This window comes from Panulirus ornatus, chromosome 45 (assembly GCF_036320965.1).
Source record: "Panulirus ornatus isolate Po-2019 chromosome 45, ASM3632096v1, whole genome shotgun sequence".
Taxonomy (NCBI): Eukaryota; Metazoa; Arthropoda; class Malacostraca; order Decapoda; family Palinuridae; genus Panulirus; species Panulirus ornatus.
In genome coordinates this window covers 1,133,438-1,154,059 of record NC_092268.1, presented here as the reverse complement: position 1 = coordinate 1,154,059, position 20,622 = coordinate 1,133,438, and the positions used below count along the sequence as shown (strand labels likewise).

General features: G+C 41.5%; 2 long non-coding RNA genes across 16 annotated transcripts in view; one reads left to right on the top strand and one right to left on the bottom strand.

The window, feature by feature from the left end:
• LOC139762969 (uncharacterized) overlaps positions 1 to 20,622 on the top strand; it is a 69,881-nt gene that overhangs the window by 32,799 nt on the left and 16,460 nt on the right. For 14 of the 15 annotated variants that reach the window (XR_011715903.1, XR_011715896.1, XR_011715908.1 and 11 more), the window contains 4 exons: positions 511 to 653; positions 11,073 to 11,319; positions 12,813 to 13,889; positions 17,657 to 17,807. This is a non-coding gene — a long non-coding RNA (uncharacterized lncRNA). Of the gene's footprint in view, positions 1 to 510; positions 654 to 11,072; positions 11,320 to 12,812; positions 13,890 to 17,649; positions 17,808 to 20,622 lie in introns of all 15 variants that reach the window. The other variant, XR_011715901.1, reaches the window with a different exon arrangement.
• On the bottom strand, positions 3,420 to 19,324 carry LOC139762972 (uncharacterized). The gene is made up of 4 exons (XR_011715918.1): positions 18,952 to 19,324; positions 17,636 to 17,761; positions 12,175 to 12,309; positions 3,420 to 11,300 (listed from the first exon to the last, which is right to left on the bottom strand). It is a non-coding gene; the product is annotated as an uncharacterized lncRNA (long non-coding RNA).

The following is a 20,622-nucleotide window of genomic DNA, read 5'->3' as shown; positions in this document are numbered from 1 at the left end:
ATCTTCTTGCAACCAATTGCTCCGCTCTCATCTTCACTCCTGCCCATCCAGCTGATGCTATTGTTGTCGAGAGATTTCTGTTGGGGATAAACATGACAGTGTTCATATGATACCAGGGGTGTAACCATAGGGAGCACCCCCAACTCCTCCTTTATGAAGTCCTGATGAGATGGACATTTATGTTCCATGGAGAACACTTGAACCTTCTTCCTCAGAGTGGGTGCCATCATCAACACTGCTCTACTGAAGGTCTCAAGCAGAACCAATCCTGCAAAAGGGAGAAAAAATATTGATAACATCAAATCATATGAAGTTTCTGGAAGAAAAAAACATACTTTTTCCGACAAAATGGCAATTACTGATATTCCTACGCTAGAAACAATCCACATATACAACAAAATGACACAATCCCATCCATTATGTTTCTTTATGACTATTACTCAAATATAACAGCCTGGATGTATTGTAATTATATCCATTGATTTTGCTATAAAACTGAACATTTTGCAGGTACGTACCATGGTCATCAAGCGTTTCATCAGAATACTTCGGCCAGGAGTCCGGTGGAGGCATGGTGCAAGGAAGAATGTAGAGGTAAAAGTAATGGCAAGCCAGAAGATGAACTAGAAGAAATGCAGGGAGGAATATGAAAGGTAGGTAACTGCAGTGAATGTAGGAATGCAGTCATGTCTGAATTATACTTGATCGCTGTTTCCTGCATTAGCGAGGAAGTGCCAGGAAACAGATGAAGAAAGACCCATCCACTTGTATATATACATACATATATGCATATACATATTCATATACTTTCTTTTTTTCTTTCAAACTATTCGCCATTTCCCGCGTTAGCGAGGTAGCGTTAAGAACAGAGAACTGGGCCTTTAAGGGAATATCCTCACCTGGCCCAAATCTCTATTCCTTCTTTTGGAAAATTAAAAAAAAATAATAAGAGGGGAGGATTTCCAGCCCCCTGCTCCCTCCCCTTTTAGTCGCCTTCTACGACACGCAGGGAATACGTGGGAAGTATTCTTTCTCCCCTATCCCCAGGGATATTCATATACATATATACATATTCATGCTTGTTTGTCTTCATTCTCGGTACCATCCCACCTCACAGGAAACATGAAAAAAGGCTATATCCACTCACACTCATTCTCAAGCTGTTGTGTAATGCACCAAAACCACAGCTCCCTATCCAGGTCCCACAGGCCTCTCCATGGTTTATTCCGGATACTTCACATGCCCTAGTTCAGTCCATTGACAGCATGTCGACCAGAAGTAAACCACATTATTTCAAACCATTCTATTCTATGCACGTATTTCACCATTCTACATGTTTAGGCCCCAATTGCTCAGAATCGTTTTCACTCCATTCTTCCCCCTCCAATTTGGTCTCCCACTTCTCCTCGTTCCCTCCTCTCTGACACATATATCCTCTTGGTCAATCTTTCCTCACTCATTCTCTCCATGTGACCGAACCATTTCAAAACACCCTCTTCTGCTCTCTCAACCACACTCTTTTTATTACCACACCTCTCTCTCTCACCCTATTATTACTTACTCAATCAAACCACCTCACATCTCATATTGTCCTCAAACATCTCATTTCCAGCACATCCACCCTCCTCCACACAACTCTATCTATAGCCTATGCCTTGCAACCATATAACATTGACGGAACCACGATCCCTTCAAACATACCCATTTTTGCTTTCTGAGATAATGTTCTCGACTTCCACACATTCTTCAACGCTCCCAGAACTTTTGCCTCCTCCCCCACCCTATGATTCGCTTCCGCTTCCATGGTTCTATCTGCTGCCAAATCCACTCCCAGATATCTAAAACACTTCACTTCCTCCAGTTTTCTCCATTCAAACTTACCTCCCAATTGACTTGTCCCTCAACCCTACTATCCCTAATAACCTTGCTCTTATTCACATTTACTCTCAGCTTTCTTCTTTCACACACTTTACCAAACTCAGTCACCAGCTTCGGCAGTTTCTCACATGAATCAGCCACCAGCGCTGTATCATCAGCGAACAACAACTGACTCACTTCCCAAGCTCTCTCATCCACAACAGACTGCATACTTGCCCCTCTTTCCAAAACTCTTGCATTCACCTCCCTAACAAACCCATCCATAAACAAATTAAACCACCATGGAGACATCACACACCCCTGCCGCAAACCAACATTCACTGAGAACCAATCACTTTCCTCTCTTCCTACATGTACACATGCCTTACATCCTTGATAAAAAGTTTTCACTGCCTCTAACATCTTGCCCCCACTCCATATACTCTTAATACCTTCCACAGAGCATCTCTATCAACTCTTATCATATGCCTTCTCCAGATCCATAAATGCTACATACAAATCCATTTGCTTTTCTAAGTATTTCTCACATACAATCTTCAAAGCAAACACCTGATCCACACATCCTCTACCATTTCCGAAATCACACTGCTCTTCCCCAATTTGATGCTCTGTACGTGCCTTCACCCTCTCAATCAATACCCTCCCATATAATTTCCCAGGAATACTCAACAAACTTATACCTCTGTAATTTGAGCACTCACTTTTATCCTCTTTGCCTTTGTACAATGGCACTATGCAAGCATTCCGCCAATCCTCAGGCACCTCACCATGAGTCATACATACATTAAATAACCTTACCAACCAGTCAACAATACAGTCACCCCCTTTTTTAATAAATTCCACTGCAATCCATCCAAACCCACTGCCTTGCTGGCTTTCTCCCTAACCCTCTCACTTTGCACACCACCTCGACCAAAACACCCTATATCTGCCACTCTATCATCAAACGCATTCAACAAACCTTCAAAATACTCACTCCATCTCCTTCTCACATTACCACTACTTGTTATCACCTCCCCATTAACCCCCTCCACTGAAGTTCCCTTTGTTCCCTTGTCTTACGCATTTTATTTACCTCCTTCCAAAACATCTTTTTATCCTCCCTAAAATTTAATGATACTCTCTCACCCCAACTCTCATTTGCCCTCTTTTTCACCTCTTGCACCTTTCCCTTGGCCTCCTGCCTCTTTCTTTTATACATCTCCCAGTCATTTGCATTATTTCCCTGCAAAAATCGTCCCAAATGCCTCTCTCTTCTCTTTCACTAATAATCTTACTTCTTCATCCCACCACTCACTACCCTTTCTAATCTGCCCAGCTCCCATGTTTCTCATGCCACAAGCATCTTTTGCGCAAGCCATCACTGCTTCCCTGAATATATTCCATTCCAACCCCCACTCCCCTTATGTCCTTTGTTCTCACCTTTTTCCATTCTGTACTCAGCCTCTCCTGGTACTTCCTCACACAAGTCTCCTTCCTAAGTTCACTTGCTCTCACCACTCTCTTCACCCCAACATTCTCTCTTCTTTTCTGTATATATATATATATATATATATATATATATATATATATATATATATATATATATATATATATATATATTTATGTATATATATACATATATACATATTTACATATTCATTCTTGCTGCCTACAACCATTCCCCTCACTGTCCCGCCACACATGAAATAGCATCCACCCCCAACCCCCTGCGAGGTAGCGCTAGGAAAAGACAAAAAGGCCACATTCGTTCACACTCAGTCTCTAGCTGTCATGTGTAATGCACCATAATCACAACTCCTTTCCACATCCAGACCCCACAGACCTTTCCATGGTTTACCCCAGATGCTTTACGTGCCCTGGTTCAATCCATTGACAGCATGTCAACCCTGGCATACCACGTCGTTCCAATACACTCTATTCCTTGCACACCTTTCACCCTCCTGTATGTTCAGGCCCCGATCACTCAAAATCTTTTTCACTCCATCTTTCCACCACCAATTTGGTCTCCCACTTCTTGTTCCATCCACCTCTGACACATACATCCTCTTTGTCAATCTTTCCTCACTCATTCTCTCCAATTGACCAAACCATTTCAGAACACCCTCATCTGCTCTTTCAACCACACTCTTTATTACCACACATCTCTCTTGCCCTTTCATTACTTACTCGATCAAACCACCTCACACCACGTATTTTCCTCAAACATCTCATTTCCAACACATCCACCCTACTCCACGCAACTCTATCTGTAGCCCACGCCTCGCAACCATATAACATTGTTAGAACCACTATTTCTTCAAACGTACCCATTTTTGCTTTCCAAGATAATGTTCTCGCCTTCCACACATTTTTCAATGCTCCCAGAACTTTCGCCCTCTCCCCCACCCAGTGACTCACTTCTGCTTCCATGGTTCCATCCACTGTCAAAATAAACTCCGAGATATCTATGCCCAGATATCTACTCCCAGATATCAAAAACACTTCACTTTCTCCGGTTTTTCTCCATTCAAACTTACCTCCCACTTGACTTGTCCCTCAACCCTACTGTACCCAATAACCTTGCTCTTATTCACATTTACCCTGCTTTCTTTCACACACTTTACCAAACTCAGTCACAAGCTTCTGCAGTTTCTCACATGAATCAGCCACCAGCGCTGTATCATCAGCAAACAACAAGTGACTCACTTCCCAAGCTCTCTCATCCACAACAGACTGCATACTTGCCCCTCTCTTCAAAATTCTTGCATTCACCTCCCTAACATCCCCATCCATAAACAAATTAAACAGCCATGGACACGTCACGCACCCCTGCCGCAAACCTACATTTACTGAGAACCAATCGCTTTCCTCTGTTCCCACTTGCACACATGCCTTACTTCCTCGATAAAAACTTTTCACTGCTTCTAACAACTTGCCTCCCACACCATATATTCTTAAAACCTTCCACAGAGCATCTCTATAAACTCTATCATATGCCTTCTTCAGATCCATTAATGCTACATACAAATCCATTTGCTTTTCTAAGTATTTCTCACGTACATTCTTCAAAGCAAACATCTGATCCACACATCCTCTACCACTTCTGAAACCATGCTGCTCTTCCCCAATCTGATGCTCTGTACATGCCTTCACCCTCTCAGTCAATACCCTCCCATATAATTTCCCAGGAATACTCAACAAACTTATACTCTGTAATTTTAGCACTCACCTTTATCCCCTTTGCCTTTGTACAATGGCACTATGCATGCATTCTGCCAATCCTCAGGCACCTCACCATGAGTCATACATACTTTAAATATATTTACCAACCAGTCAACAACAAATTCACCTCCTTTTTTAATAAATTCCACTGCAATACCATCCAAACCCGCAGTCTTGCTGGCTTTCATCTTCCACAAAGCTTTTACTACCTCTACTCTGTTTACCAAATCATTCTCCCTAACCCTCTCACTTCACACACCACCTCATCCAAAACACCCTATATCTGCCACTTTTATCATCAAACACATTCAACAAACCTTCGAAATACTCACTCCATCTCCTTCTCACATCACCACTACTTGTTATTACCTCTCAACGATGTTCCCATTTGTTCTCTCATCTTACGCACTTTATTTACCTCCTTCCAAAACATCTTTTTATTCTTCCTAAAATTTAATGATACTCTTTCACCCCATTTCTCATTTGCCCTCTTTTTCATTTCTTGCACCTTTTTCTTGACCTCCTGCCTCTTTCTTTTATTCTTCTCCCAGTCATTTGCACTATTTCCCTGCAAAACTCATCCAAATGCCTCTACATATTATTATTATATTATTATACTTTGTCACTGTCTCCCGCATTAGCGAGGTAGCACAAGGAAACAGATGAAAGAATGGCCCAACCCACCCACATACACACGTATAGCCATACACGTCCACACATGCACATATACATACCTATACAGTTTAACGTATACATATATATACATACACAGACATATACATATATACACATGTACATTATTCATGCTGCCCTTATTCATTCCTGTTGCCGCCCTGCCACACATAAAATGACAACCCATCTCCCCGCATGTGCGCGAGGTAGTGCTAGGAAAAGACAACAAAGGCCACATTTGTTCACACTCAGTCTCTAGCTGTCATGTATAATGCACCAAAACCACAGCTCCATTTCCACACCCAGGCCTCACAAACATCTTTTTATCCTCCCTAAAATTTAATGATACTCTCTCACCCCAACTCTCATTTGCTCTTTTTCTCCTCATGTACATTTCTCTAGACCTCCTGCCACTTTCTTTTATACATCTCCCAGTCATTTGCACCATTTCCCTGCAAAACTCGTCCAAATGTGTCTCTTCTCTCTAATAATCTTACTTCTTCATCCCACCACTCACTACCCTCTCTAATCTGCCCACCTCCCACACTTCTCATGCCACAAGCATCTTTTGCGCAAGCCATCACTGCTTCCTTAAATATATCCCATTCCTCCTCTACTCCCCTTAGGTCCTTTGCTCTCACCTTTTTCCATTCTGCACTCACTCTCTCCTGGTACTTCCTCACATAAGTCTCCTTCCCAAGCTCTCTTGCTCTCTTCGCCCGAACATTCTCTCTTCTTTTCTGAAGACCTCTACATATCTTCACCTTCTCCTCCACTAGATTATGATCAGACATCCCTCCAGTTGCACCTCTCAGCACATTAACATCCAAAAGTCTCTCTTTCATGCGCCTATCAGTTAACACGTAATCCAATAACACTCTCTGGCCATCTCTCCTACTTACATACATATACTTATAGCTCTTTTTAAACCAGGTATTCCCAATCACCAGTCCTTTTTCAGCACTCAAATCTACAAACTCTTCACCATTTCCGTTTACAACACTGAACACCCCATGTACATCAATTATTCCCTCAACTGCCACATTACTCACCTTTTCATTCAAATCACCCATCACTATACCCCGGTCTAGTGCATCAAAACTACTAACACACTCACTCAGCTGCTCGCAAAACACTTGCCTCTCATGATCTTTCTTCTCATGCCCAGGTGCATATGCACCAATAACCACCCATATCTCTCCATCCACTTTCAGTTTTATCAATATCAATCTAGAGTTTACTTTCCTACACTCTCTCACATACTCCCACCACTCCTGTTTCAGGAGTAGTGCTACTCCTTCTCTTGCTCTTGTCCTCTCACCAGCTCATGACTTTACTCCCAACACTTTCCCAAACCACTCTTTCCCTTTACCCGTGAGCTTCGTTTCACTCAGAGCCAAAACATCCAGGTTCCTTTCCTCAAACATACCATATATCTCTCCTTTTTTCTCATCTTGGTTACATCCACACACATTTAGACACCCCAATCTGAGCCTTCAAGGAGGATGAGCACTCCCCACGTAACTCCTTTTTCTGTTTCCCCTTTTAGAAAGTTGAAATACAAGGAGGGGAGGGTTTCTAGTTCCCCGCTCCCACTCCCTTTAGTCACCTTCTATGACATGCATCAGCAAGGTTGCACAGATGAAGAGTTGCCTAACTACTCACGTATACATGTGTATGTAAACGCACATATACATTCATATGCATTTCAAAATATACATACATATACAAACACAGAGAAATACACATGTACTTATTCATAATTGCTGCCTACGTCCATTCCTGTCACTACCTCGCCACACAGAAACAGCATCCCCCCTTCCCTTCTCCAGCGAGGTAGTGCCAGGAAAAGACAAAAAGTCCACATTCGTTCACACTCAGTCTCTAGCTGTCATGTGTAATGCACCGAAGCCACAGCTCCCTTTCCACATCCAGGCCCCACAGACCTTTCCATGATTTACCCTAGACATTTTACATGCCCTGGTTCAATCTACTGACAGCATGTTGACCCCAGTACACCACATCATTCCAATTTACTTTATTCCTTGCATGCCTTTTACCCAACTGTATGCTCGGGCCCTGATCGCTCAAAATCTTTTTCAGTCCATCCTTGCATCTCCAATTTGGTCTCCTGCTTCTTGTTCCCTGCACCTCTGACACATGAATCCTCTTTGTCGATCTTTTGTTGCTCATTCTCTCCATGTGTCCAAACCATTTCAACACACCCTCTTCTGCTCCCTCAACCACACTCTTTTTATTACCACACATCTCTCTTACCCTTTCATTACTTACTCGATCAAACCACCACACATCACATATTGTCTTCTGACATTTCATTTCCAACACATCTACCCTCCTTCACACAACCCTATCTATAGCCCATGCTTCGCAACCACATAACATTGTTGGGACTACTCTTCATTCAAACATACCCATTTTTGCTCTGAGATATCGTTCTCACCCTCCACAAACACACACACACACACACACACATTATATTATTATTTTGATATATTTTGTCACTGTTTCCCGCATTAGTGAGGTAGCGCAAGGTAACAGACAAAAGAATGGCCCAACCCACCCACATACACATGTATATACATAAACATCCACACACAGACATATACATACCTATACATTTCAACGTGTACATACATATACATACACAGACATGTACATGCCTTCAATCCATTCCCACTGCCACCCTGCCACAACGAAGGCCACATTCGTTCACACTCAGTCTGGCTGTCACGTGTAATGCACAGCTCCCTTTCCACATCCAGGCCCCACAAAACTTTCCATGGTTTACCCAGGTGCTTCACATGTCCTGGTTCAATCCATTGACAGCATGTTCACTCTATTCCTTACACGTATTTCACCCTCCTATATGTTCAGGCCCTGATCGCTAAAAATCTTTTTCACTTTATCCTTCCACCTCCAACTTGGTCTCCCACTTCTCATTCCCTCCACACATATATCCTCATTGTCAATTTTTCCTCACTTGTTCTCTCCATGTGACCAAACCATTTTAGCACACCCTCTTCTGCCCTCTCAACCACACTTTTTTTATATCCACCCATCTCTCTTACCCTTTCATTGCTTATTCGATCAAACCACCTCACACTACATATTGTCCTCTGACATTTCATTTCGAACACACCCACCCTACTCCACACAACCTTATCTATAGCCCAAGCCTTGCAACCATATAACGTTGTTGGAGCCACTATTCCTTCAAACATTCCCATCTTTGCTCTCCAAGATAACTTTCTCACCTTTCACACATTCTTCAATGCTCCCAGAACCTTTGTCCCCTCCCCCACCCTGTGACTCACTTCTGCTTACATGGTTCCATCTGCTGCTAAATCCACTTCCAGATATCTAAAACACTTCACTTCCTCTGTTTTTTTTCCTGCAAGCTTACCTCCCAATTAACTTGTCCCCCAACCCTACCTTGCTCTTATTCACATTTACTCTCAACTTTCTTCTTTCACACACTTTACCAAACTCAGTCACCAACTTCAGCAGTTTCTCACCTGAATCTGAGATGAAAGCAAAACTCGGGAAAAGGGGTGCAGAGATGGAGTGTGGCAGTGAGATATGGTGGCTAGTAGCAAGCCTGTTTGCAGATAATACTGAGTTGTTTGCGAAGAGTGAAGAGGAGTTGCTGAAGTTGTGTGTTTTATGATGTGTGTAAGGATAGGCAATTAAAGGTAAATGCAAGTAAAAGTAAAGTAATGATGTTTGAAAGGAAACAGAGTGAAAGTATAGATTTTGTGGGCTAAATTATGCTTTGGATATGGGGGGAAAGAGACTGGAAGAGAGAATTTAAGTATCTAGGAGCCATCTTGGGTAAGTGTGGTGATATGGAAGGAGAGACAAGGGAGAGAGCAGTTCAGGGTACAAGAGTCATTGAGACCCTTAATAGAAGAATGAAGGGTAGAGGTATAAGTATGGAAGTGAGGAGAGGATTAAGGGACAGTATAGTTTTCCCAACCCTGACCTATGCAACTGAAACGTTGGCATGGAATGTGTCACAGAGGTCAAGAATTCAGGCCATGGAAATGAATCATTTGAGAAGAGCTTGTGATGTGACTAGATGGAATGAAGAAAATGAAAGGGTGTATAGGGAATGAATTATGGAGTTGTAGAATGGGTGAAACATGATACTTTAAGGTGGTTTCGGCATGTGGAAAGAATGGAAGACTGGAAGTTTACAAGGAAAGTTCACTGTATAATAGTACAATGAAAGGGGTTGGTGTGACATGGAGAAATAGGGTAGAGGAATACTGGTGGGAGAGAAATAGTGGAAGACTGCGTGGAATGGTGCATGCAAGGGAGGGATGTAAGGATGGGAGTTCCAGGAGGGATCTGGTGTCAGGTATATCCAGTTGGCCAGGAGTCCAGTCTTCTTGGGGTCCAGTAGGTGAGGGGTCCAGTTGAGGAGGAGGCCTTCAGTAGAGCAGTGTTGATGATGGCAACCACTCTGAGGAAGAAGGTTCAGGTGTACTCCAAGGAACATAAATGTCCATCTTACCAGGACTTCATAAAGGAGGAATCAGGGGTGTTCCTTATGGTTACATCCCCGGTATCATAATGAATACTTTGCTATATTTATCCCCACCAGAAATCTCAACACCAGTAGCAGCAGCTGGATGGGCATGAGTGAAGGATACGAGAGCAGAGCAAGTGTGTGGAAGAAGATATTAATTTACTTCTTTACGTTAACAGATTGAACAACAACAGCAGCAGAAGCAGTAAGAGGAAGAGGTGGAAGGTTTGGGGCAAGAATAGAGCAAGAGGGTGGGTGAAGGGGACACTGATTTTATGTATGTTTACAGAATGAGCAGTAGCAACAGCAGCAGCATCATTAGCCACAGCGGGGGTAGAGAAAGGGGGTTGGATTGGGTGGGTTGAGGGGAGGAGGTGGGGGGAAGGAGATGGGGGTTAGGTGGGTAGGAAGGGGGAAGAGGTCGGTGGGTGGGAGGGGTCCCCAAGAAATGGGGGGGTAGGGGAGAGGGCTTTGGGGGGGGGAGGGTGGGTGGGAGGAGGGTAGGGGAAGGTGGATGGGGGCAGGGGAGAGGGAGAGGTGCAGGAGGGAGGGTAATAACACCCTTGCTCTACCCCCACTGCTGCAACAACAACTGCAGCAGCAGCAACAACAGGTTTAGGTCATTGGGGGATGAAGTATTTGGTGGCTACGGTGGGAGTAAAGGGTAATAATAATATTTGCTTTCAGTAGAACACTGCCACCACCCTGCAGAAGCAGCAGCCACTGGGGGAGAGAGAGAGAGAGAACTTATCATCTTTCCTTTCAGCTTGACCATAAACAGCAGAGGTACAGTTGATCAGGAGTCCAGTAGGCCAGGGGTCCAGTTGGCCAGGGGTCCAGTTGGCCAAGGTTCCAGTTGGCCAAGGGTCCACTTGGCCAAGGGTCCAGTTGGCCAGGGGCCCAATGGCCATGGGTCTGGTTGGCTTGGAGTCCAGTTGACCATGGGACGACGAGGCTGCTAAGATGGTTTACCAACAGCGGCGTACTCATCCACCTGACAAGCATCAAATGCAGTTAGTATAATCATTTTAAGAGTATATAAACTGTATACATACAAAATTATATTTAAGACTGCTACAAGGACCTGTGTTTGGCATTAGATTTTAACTGATCAGTTCAATGTATGGACTTAAGCCCATAGTTTTACGGTGGCATCTAGTTCTCATCGATTGCCCTTAAATACTGACGCGTAGCATCTATCATCATTTGCTCCATTCTCATTAAACAAAGTGGGTATCAAGTGCTTTTAGTTATACATCTTTTGAAGGATTTGAATTTACAGAGCTAGCATTCCTGCTACTAATCCTGCAGGCTGGCAAAGGGCAGGGACGCCCAGTTCCCTGAGGTAGAATTGTCACCCAGCTTCCCAAAAAGAAGGCTCAAATATCATAAAATTTCCTCATCCTCTGAAACATGACAAGGCTTCTCTTTCCTATATCATTACAATTTGGAGTACAAATACCACCGAGACAAGTACACTTTTAACAGAACTGTATTTGGAATTCACATTATTACTTAACTTCTATTCTGTTAGACATTCCCCTGTAATTCTTACATTCAATCTCCATCCCCTTTTCCTTATACAAAGGATCTTATTCTGTACTGCTCTTGTCAAATTATCAGGCTTTTGACCATTATACCATGCCTTTCCAGACCCACTCCACAGCAATTTCACTGCTATTCTTCACCTAGCTTACCAAATTTCCTAGAGTCAGGGATCCCAAAGGTTGGTGGTCCAGGAGAAAGGTCAAGAAAGGATGGAGGAAAGGAGTGGAGGGGGACAGAAAATTCATATCCACATCTGAGAAATGGCAAAATATACACTTTGATACCAAGAGTGTAACTAGACGAGCAGCTCCCATACTCACCATTTTTTTAGTCCATGGTGAAATCATGGCCAACATTCCTTGCAGTATCTTGACTGTATAATTTGCAGCACTCTGAGACATTCTTCTTGAACGTTTTCCTTCTCATCTTCATTGCCATCTTGTAGAAATGATTGCCTGCAACACAAAAATTTTTCCATTTTGAATATATTATCAAATTTATGAAGCAAGTGGATAAAATTCGGCAAATAACTACAACTACTTTATATGAAAATGCACCCCATATGTTACCTTAGGATGTACAATACTAATGAGCCTATCATGAATTATCTTACATATATATTAAGATGACCAACTCGTATCCTGTATGTTACGTTAGGATTTACAATACTAATAAGACTATCATAGAAATTATCCAGTTTTTATATTAAAATGACCAACTCCTTTTCTATATGTTACCTTAGAATTTACAATAGAAGTGATCCTATTTATATATCAAAATGACCTACTCCTATCCTGTATGCTACCTTAGGATTTACAACAGTATAATTGTGTTTATTACATTCTATTATCATGTTTTCTATAATCAATCAGCTGTTTTGGTCACATCCAAAAGAATATAAGTGACCTGTTTATGGAGAATGGCAACCCATGTCAGTTCATCTCTCTATCTCTTCCAGAATATTATGCCTCTGGGAGATGTACAAACCTGTACAAAAACATACTGGCAGCTGTAAAAGCACCATTTGTCATGACAGACTAGAAACAACTGGAGAAAAATGACAAGCTCATGTTGTGATGATTTGAAGCAAGATCAAGTGGTGGTGCAAACGGCAGTAACTCATACATTCCCAACAAAATAAACCTAACAGTTGACAATGAAAGATCTCTGAAGACCTATAAACAAAAATGTATTACCCTCTATTATAGAAGAAGGTTTTAAAGAAGAAACCCGATGAGGAGAAAGCTGCAGTACTTGTAACCTTTGGTGGAGCTATTTATAAGAGATGTGTAATTCATTATGTTCCCAGCACCAGTAGATAGATAACCAGCCTAAACAAGTGGCTAAAAAATGTACTTGCCAAATTTGATGGCAAATTTTACCAGCAACGAAGAATGAACTGGCAGACAAATAGATTTCGAAAGTGTGGAGAACAGACAGGAGAATTGCAAGATTCACCTATCACCAGATTCGGGAATCCATCCAAGGAATGTTAGATGAAAGATTAGTACTTGGACACTCAGATGACTTACTCTGTGAGAAATTCTTTAAAGAGGATGAAAATCTGTATGGCACATAAGCAGCAGATGGCAGTATATCATGGTGTATGACCAGACGCTGTTAACAAGGTGACCTAGAAACCCATGAAGGAAGACAAATGAAATGAAACATTAAACATGAGGACCATGCCTGGTCACACACGCCAATGAAGGAATGCAAATTCTTTAGCAACAAGCATATTTGGGAAGACAGAAGAATGCCCGGCATATAGCAAGACCTGTAGCATATGCATGGAGAAGAATCACTTTGCAATTACACGCAGATCAAAACCAGGCAAGGGTTTTAGAAGTATGGTCAGTGGTATTCAAGAGGATCCTGATAGAAAAGCCAACCCCAATTTCCTGTGTGTTACAAGCTTTCGACATGATGCAACGATGAGGCCATTATGGCATCCACGAAGGACGACCCCGATGTCGTGTATTTTATGAAGCTTTCAACACGACTCAGCAATGAAGCCATCATGACATCAATGGAGGTAAGCAATAAGGTGAAATTTCAGGTTGACTGTGGGACAAGCATGAATGTTATTCCTCAACTAATGATACCTGACAGACAGTTAAAGCCCCGTAATATAGTTTGTATATGTGGAATTCTATAGAGATAGGTGTCTCACTTGAAAAGAAAAATAGAAGAATCAGGAATTTGAAAGGTGCATGGTGCTACAGTAAGACAGCTAAAAGATCTTGACCCATTGGAAGGAAACATGTTAACGATCAAAGCAAATACTCTTAGAGACAAGACCTGTCATAAAGAAACAGCGAATCAGAGGTTGGACGAGTTCATACGAGATGATAAATTCAGGGACTATATGATGCAATAAACAGGTTTTAAGAGACTAGTGAATGAGACTTGGACAATGAAGAAAGACCACAAAACAGTATAACAGATGTACAAATTGAAAGAGGGTTAGATACAAACTCAGGTTTGGAGGACAATGTGAATACAGATGTGTGTGTGTGTGTGTGTGTGTGTGTGTGTGTGTGCCAAGTAGTGTGTAGAACTAGGATAAGGATGAAATAGGTCATAGAGATGTTTCTAGTGCAGCAGGTGGACTTACTTAGTGTAAGACTATAGAGATGTGCTGCTAGTTAGAAGGTAGCGTCAGGAAAAAGACAAAGAATGACCCATCCACTCATATACACATTATATACATAAATGCACATACACGTGCATATCAGCATATACACATATACAAGTACATTTTCACACTTGCTTGCCTTCATCCATTCCAGGCGCCCCACCCCACAGGAAACAGCATTGCTTCCCCATGTCAGCACGGTAGTGCCAGGAAAACAGACAAAAAAGGCCACATTCATTCACACTCAGTCTCTAGTTGTCATGTGTAATGCACCAAAACCACAGCTCCCTATCCGCATCCGGGCCCTACAGACCATTCCGTGGATTACCCCAGACGTTTCACTTGTCCTGGTTCAGTACACTGATAGCACGTTGACCCTGGTATACTGCATCATTCCAATTCATGCTACTCTTTGCATGCCTCTCACCCTCCTGTAAGTTCAGGCCCCAATTGCTCAAACTCTTTTTCACTCCATCCTCCCACCTCCAGTTTGGTCTCCCACTTCTTGTTGCCTCCACCTCTGATACATATATCCTCTTTGTCAGCTTTTCCTTACTCATTCTCTCCATGTATCCAAAGCATTTCAACACGCTTTCATCTGCTCTTTCTCAACTACACTATTTATTACCACACATCTCTTACCCTTTCATTACTTACCCAGTCAAACCACCTCACACCACATACTGTCCTCAAACATTTCCAAGACTTCTGCAGTCTCTCAATCAAATCAGCCACCAGTGCTGTATCATCAGTGAACAAAAACCGACTCACTTCCCAGGTCCTCTCATCCCAACAGATTGCATACTTGCCCCTCTTTGCAAAACTCCTGCATTTACCACCCTAACCACCCCATCCATAAACAAATTAAACAACCATGGGGACATCACACACCCCTGCTGCAGACTGACCTTCACTGGGAACCAATCACTCTCCTCTCCAACTCATACATATGCCTTACACCATTGATAAAAACTTTTCACTGCTTCTCGCAGCCTTTCTCCCACACCATGTACTCTTAAGATCTTCCACAAAGCATTTCTATCAACCCTATCATATGCCTTCTCAAGATCCATAAATGCTACATACAGATCCATCTGTTTTTCTAAGTATTTCTGACACACATTCTTCAAAGCAAACACCTGATCCACACGTCCTCTGCCACTTCTGAAACCTTACAGCTCAGCCCCAATCTGATGCTATGTACATGTCTTCACCCTCTCAATCAATGCCCTCCCATACAATTTAATATCCCCTTTGCCTTTGTACAGTGGCAATAAACATGCATTCTGCCAATCCTCAGCCACTTCACCATGATTCACACATACATTACCAATCAACAACACAGTCACCCCATTTCTTAATAAATTCAACTGCAGTACCCTCCAAACCTGCCACCTTTCTGGTTTTCATCTTCCGCAAGGCTTTCACCACCTCTCTTAACCAAACTATTCACCCTGACCCTCTCACTTCACACACCACATAACAATACATATATATTTGTACCATAAAAGATCAGTTTATATTATAGGGCTATTGTATTTTTTGGTAAAAGAATATTTTCTAAATTGATGTACAAATATACAGTACAATAGTAATTCTTTAAAATGAGAAGGGACAGTATTTATGCTTATTACAGTGTATCATAGCATATTTTTTTTTATTAACAAGCAGCTTCTTTGTTGATAGCCACAAGAATGTAAGTGACCTTTTTTCGAGAATGTACCAAGCAAGGTGATATTGGTCGTAAGCCTCTATAAGAAGCGCGTGCTAATATTGAATAGTGGTGGCCTTCCACCCGAGCAGCTCCTTGTACCTATGGACACCAGAACAGCCTCCTGGACCTCTGGTGACCTGGATTCCAGGTGACCTAGACTTTCCACCCAACCTCTGGGATCCTGGACTCTGAGCTAGGTCAGTGACGTGGCCACCTTGGTTGTGTCCTGGACCCCTGGGTTGCTATATTCTTGGTCCTGGACCCCCTAGTCTTACCTGATGTATCAGATTAATTTCCAGATGAAGTGCCTGACAACCCTGGTATACACCAACACTGTCTAATTCTACAGTAAAATTTCATTCAGTATCATCAAAAAATTTTACAATGATAATTGTAAAAATTTATTTTTTTATGTTACTGAATGAAATTTTACTGTAAAATTAGATACAGAGTTGGTGTATACCAGGGTTGTCAGGCACTTCATCAGGAAATTAATCTGATACATCAGGTAAGACTAGGGGGTCCAGGACCAAGAATATAGCAACTCAGAGGTCCAGGACACAACCAAGGTGGCCACGTCACTGACCTAGCTCAGAGTCCAGGATCCCAGAGGTTGGGTGGAAAGTCCAGGTCACCAGAGGCACAGGAAGCTGCTCAGGTGGAAGGCCAACACTGGTGTAATCATCCACTTGACTACGACAAATTGCTGGAAATGTTTTATCAGTGGAAATGGTGTACAGCTTGTGCAGTTGTGTGCTGAAAAAGGACTGGTTATTGGGAATGTCTAGTTTAGAAAGAGGGATATACACAAGTGTACATATGTGATTAGGAAAGATGGTCAGGAATGACTGGATTATGCAGGGGGAAGGGTGTGATGTCCCCATGGGTGTTTATATATGAGTTGGTGTGACAAGAATATGTAAGAATCTAAGAGAGAAGGGCGAATATGAAGTCTGTAGGGGATGAGAGGGACATGAAAAGTCAGTCAGTTATTGTTTGTTATGATACAGCATTGATATATTTGAGCGAGTACAGAATTTTGTGACTGAGTTTAGAAGAGTATGTGATAGATGGAGGCTAAGAGTAAGGGCCGATCACACCATAAGGGTCATCTCTGTATGGTTTTCATATGTAACTTATTATTGTGTTGACATCAATCACAATAGGCTATGGTCAAATGCACCATGTTGGCTGTGTACCAACTATATAAAAAAATTGTTAAAAACAATTTATTATTAACACATTTTGAGGTATTTAATAATAAAATCCAATGATAAAAGTTAAATAGAACTCATTATAACAAAATACATGGTGCATTCTACGTCACCCATCAAAAGACGTACGAGCGCATCAGATTCAATGGGATAAGAGCCAAAGTAAAGATATCCAATGTTGTTACATGGGATCGGATGCTGTTTCTTATACTTACATTATTTATACGAGTCAACAGGTTCAGGATCTGATCACTAGTGAGCTGGAGGAGAAGCTGTCAAGACGTGCTCCTCCGTGTAAGTCGTGCTCGAGCCCAGAAGCCGGTTCAAGGAGTCACAGTGACCTGCGGGGAAACAAAGAGGTGTCAATTCTTCGTGAACCAGATTGACGTAAGTGATGTGTGTTGTCATGTCAATAATCTCGAGTATATACGAGGATGTTAAGTGGTGTGAGGGATCAGGTTGGGATCCAGCTTGGGGTCGACTCCTTGGTGTGGCTGGCCCGCCTCATCATCCTGGAACCCGAGATGATGATCATGTGTTGACATTTGTGTTGTGTGTAGCAATATATACAAACTAAGGCAACACTCAACCTTGACCCCAGTGTGAAAAACTAATAATCACAGGATTTACATTAAATCTTTAACGCGAAATTGACCTTAGACGACATCATAAGAATCCATTATTTATTGTAAGACGGTAAAATTACTATTTTGGCATTAACCTTAGATTTTAACGTTAAAATGACATGGTAATTAAACACATTAACCTTAGATATTAACTTGTTCTTCATTAACCGTCATGGCTGTGTTAACGTATATATATAAGTACAATTATTGCTCTACTGGCTTTATTCCCTCATCATCACCGCACACTATATCATTGCATTTTGCTGGTAATTCTGGTCATTAGGTCATTATCGACGGCAAGATGAAGATAGGAAAGGATTGGGTGTGTTATTTTGTAATAGTAATAACGTAAATAATGACATTTGGGCCCTTGTCGGAAACAAGATGGCGTCCGGCCATCAAGCCTTATCTTAGCTTTAGTTGGTCGAAATGACCCATTTTATCCTCGTTAGGATAACAACTGTCTTGAGCCATGGCCGAACATGAGGTGTAGTGTGAATATCAAGTGGAAAATAAACTTGGCGCTTCGTTTTAGCAGCAGAACAACACAACGAAACTACCAAACGATCATTACGATGGTTCACACATACACACCAGAGCCTCTCCAATGTCCTCAAACTTGATTTAAATGAACTCATAACCGGGATCAGATGCATGCATATATATATATATATATATATATATATATATATATATATATATATATATATATATTATATATATATATATACACGTGTGTGTGTGTGTGCCACTTCCCGCATGGGTTAACAGAAGGACCGTAGGTCAAGCCAGCCATATCTCTGCTAATTACCGTAAAAATAACACTTTATGACACTCCACTTTGACCCTTATGCATAACATTACATCTGGTCAACAAATTTCTCGAACAATTTGCATATACTAACCTTAAAATAAGGGTTTGATGGAGGGTGTGTCACGCGTAGGTCCTCCCCGTCAGCGGCTCCTACCAGCAAATGGCCATCTTGGCTCATGGAATTTATACCGTCCCTGGAAACTCTGGCACGACCTGGCCACGGCGTCAAATTGCTAGCTGGTAACTCAACATCACGAGGAAATACAGGAATTATCTGTTTTCTAACCTCCTGATGGTGTTGAGAGTCCTTAATTAGATGCCAGGCGTGGAATTAAGATGGTTTTCAATGTCTTTGATGGTTATATAACTGTAAATGATATCAAGATGACGATTTAATGAAGTGTTGTGATAGTACCATATCCAAAACATAGGTGGCAGTTTTAGTACCATATCCAAAACATAGATGGCAGTGTTTCATACTTTCTCTTCTTACTTGTGTGAAGCAGTGAAGTTCGAACCTGTCTCATAAAGTATGAAATAACGTACAGAACTTGGATTTTTATACCAGAAATTACGTTTTAAAGAGGAAGGTAACTCAATAGTACAATTCTGAAGCTTTTATAGTTATTTTTAAGACGTCTTTTGTAGTACAGCAGTGGAAAATACGGGACTCGCCTGAACGAAGCTGTTCCGATTCAACTGACTCAATGAGGCTTCGAAACACAGCCAAAACGCAGTTAGTACATCAGTCCAAACTCCCTTAAGAAAGTTCCTTATGAGAAATGATGACCAGAAATAAGGGTGAGCCACTAAAAGTTAAAAAGTGGCACTGATGTATACTAGTTATGGAGACTATTTCCGTGGACATATCTTTATTTTGGGGGAGGTGGTTGCAGAAGGGAGTCATAGGGCGTCATAGATAGATAGACAGATAGATAGATAGATAGTGGCTTTGAAAATGATTTACTTAGACACTTTTTCTTGCCAAGAAGGAAAACGAATCATAAGATCACTAAAAGAAAACTTAACTTTCAATCATTAACTCAGTTATTTGTGGTGGTTGGCATTTTTTTTTTCTTTTAGATAATTAATGTATTTAGTAGCTCTGGTGTTATTTGTGAGTTTATTGATAATTGTATTGTGAAGTGTGTTGAACTTAGGTTGTACACTTCAGGGCCTTATGTGCCGACCCTTGATTTAGTGCCATGATCTAGCTGCTGACCTAGGCCCTTAGAACTGGGTCAGCCTCAGTCTGGGGTCAGACACCAGAGGGGTTGGATGGTTGTAACTGTCTGTCCACTCACCTTATATAGGCTTTTGTAAACTACTTATAAAATGACCAAAACAAAATGCTTTTTTGTTTATATTTTTCGTTACAGATCATTAAATTTAATGGCTCTTTTAAAGTTATTTAAGTGTGGATCTTAGATCTTTTAGATAATCAGTTTTAAGCGTTTCTTTTCTAGTTTTTTATTCTGATTTTTGATAATTGATTTTAGTCAGATAGACAAGATAATGGCTTTTATCAGGGAGTCTTATTTCTATAAATGAAACATACACTTCCGTAAACAAATATTTATTGCATTACATTACATCAGTGACATAGGAAGATGGTGAAAAGGACATGTTTGCAACCTTGCTCACTAGTCCAAGTTGCTAAAACAGTGGAGATACAAAGGTTTGAATAATTGTCGATCTTTGTTTATATCGTATACTTTATTATTTTAAGTATGAATACATACATGTATACATTACCTATATT